A 2779-nucleotide genomic window follows, 5' to 3' on the forward strand; every position below is an offset into this window, starting at 1 on the left:
CCATATTTGACAACTACCAACCACCTAGTAACACCATAGCAACTAACAAAAACACCTTAGCAACCACCCTGAACACCCTAGCAACGTCTAGAAATGCTCTAGTAACCACAAAAAAACTCTAGCAAGCACCCAGAACACCCTAGCAACTGCCTAGCAACCACCTAGAACACCTAGCAACTGCCTAGCAACCACCCAGAACACCTAGCAACCACCCAGAACACCCTAGCAACTGCCTAGCAATGCCCTAGTATCCACCCAGAATACCATAGCAACTGCCTAGCAACACCATAGCAACCACCCAGAACACCCTAGCAACCATCTAGCAACGCCCTAGCAACCACCAAGAATACCCTAGCAACTGCCTAGCAACCACCAAGAATACCCTAGCAACTGCCTAGCAACCACCCAGAAAACCTTAGCAACTGCCTAGCAACACCATAGCAACCACCCAGAACACCCTAGCAACCACCTGGCAACAGCATCTTGCTAAAAACATAATGGCAACATGCTAATCAAGCTAGCATCATGCTAGCAACATGCTAATCAAGCTAGCATCATGCTAACAACATGCTAATCATGCTAGCATTATGCTACCAACATGCTAATAAAGCTAGCATCATGCTAACAACATGCTAATCAAGCTAGCATAATGTTAGCATCATGCTAATCAAGCTAGCATCATGCTAGCAACATGCTAATAATGCTAGCATTATGCTAATCAAGCTAGCATCATGCTAGCATCATGCTAACAACATGATAATCAAGCTAGCATAATGCTAGCATCATGCTAATCAAGCTAGCATCATGCTAGCAACATGCTAATCATGCTAGCAACATGCTAATCATGTTAGCATCTAGCTAAAAACATGCTAGCAAACATGCTAATCATGCTAGCATCTTGTTAAAAGCATGCTAGCAACATGCTAATCATGCTAGCATCATCCAACCAACATGCTAATCATGCTAGCAACATGCTAATCATGCTAGCATCATTCTAACAACATGTTAATCATAGTAAATCATGCTGGAATGTGTTAAATCGTAATAAATCATCTTAGAATCATGGTAAATCGTGGTAAATAATGCTAAAACGTGGTATCTCATGGTATCACAACATGGTAATTGTGTTAGCATCTGCCCAGTGGCGAATTTTGCCACTGCAAGCACCACTTCACATTTTCTTCAGGAAATGTACATTCTTGTTATTATTATTATTCTGGACAAAAGTTTGGCGCGTAATGCGCCCCGCACCGTTTGTCTCAGACCCCTGATTGAGGTGTCAAATCGACCGGCTCATTGAGGAGAGGTGTGCTATGACTTTTCTAAGCGATCGGGTGTACGATGTTCGCACAGCGGACGAAAAAGCGGCCAAAAAAGTCCCATTGACTTTACATGGGGAGTTCTAAAAACATTTGAATCCCAACCGACGTTTTCACACACACAGACTCCAAAGGGCCTGACACCCCTGCGTCTCTCCCTCTCTCTCTCCCTCAGAGGATTTATATTATCAAGCAGCCAATAAGTAATGGCCTAAAATCTTCATAGCCACACCCTAGCAACCAGTTTCAGCAACCTAGCAACCACTAAGAGCTCCCTAGCAACCACCCTAAACCAAAAAAAATATTTTTTTACATTTTTTTGTATTTTTTAAAGCAAAATTACACTCGTGGCCTTGCGATATTGCTCCATGCTTGTGCCTAATCGGCCATAGGCACAAGGCCGCAGGCCGAGTGCCGTACTGAAGGCACTCGTTATTAAAGATTTTAAAAACTCTATAAAAACTCCATAGTAACCACATCTTTGACAACTACCAACCACCTAGTAACACCATAGCAACTACCAAAAATACCTTAGCAACCATACTGAACACCCTAGAAACGTCTAGAAACGCTCTGGTAGATCATATAAAAACACGAAGGTGGTCTCGTTTCACTCAGGGCATCAAATGGCCAATCATGAATCACCTCAACACTTCCTAGCCCCTCCCTAGCAACCATTGTCGAGCACCTTAGCAACTAAAATCCTAGAGGGATATCTTATATTCTGAATGTCACAGAGACATGGGAGTTGGTTTATATCATTCACACTGACAAGCAGCCTTTGGAGTTTCATGATTGGCAGCTGCCAAGCCACTCCCTAGCAACCAAATAGAGTACCCTAGCAACCAAAATCCAAAGAAGTATATCTTCCATTCTGAATGTCACAGAGACATGGAAGTTGGATTATATCATTCATACTGACAAGAAGCCTTTGGAATTCATCATTGGCAGCTGCCAAGCCACTCCCTAGCAACCATTGTCGAGCACCTTAGCAACCAAAATCCAAAGAGGAATATCTTCCATTCTGAATGTCACAGAGGCATGGGAGTTGGTTTATATCATTCATAGTGACAAGAAGCCTTTGCAGTTTCATCATTGGCAGCTGCCAAGCAACTCCATAGCAACCAAACAGAGTAACCTAGCAACCATTTTACAATACCTATATGTCTGCATCAGAACATCATAAAGAGATGGTGTTAAGACAAGTTTGACTCAGGGCAGCAAACAGCCATTCATGAGACACTACAACACTTGCTAGCCCCGCCCTAGCAACCATTGTCAAGCACCTTAGCGACCAAAATCCATAGAGGGATATCTTTCATTCTGAATGTCACAGAGGAATGAGAGTTGGTTTATATCATTCATACTGACAAGCAGCCTTTGGAGTTTCATGATTGTCAGCTGCCAAGCCACTCCCTAGCAAACAAATAGAGTACCCTAGCAACCAAAATCCAAAGAAG

This window comes from Scardinius erythrophthalmus (genome assembly GCF_964197995.2).
Source record: "Scardinius erythrophthalmus genome assembly, chromosome: 2".
In the NCBI taxonomy this organism is placed as follows: domain Eukaryota; kingdom Metazoa; phylum Chordata; class Actinopteri; order Cypriniformes; family Leuciscidae; genus Scardinius; species Scardinius erythrophthalmus.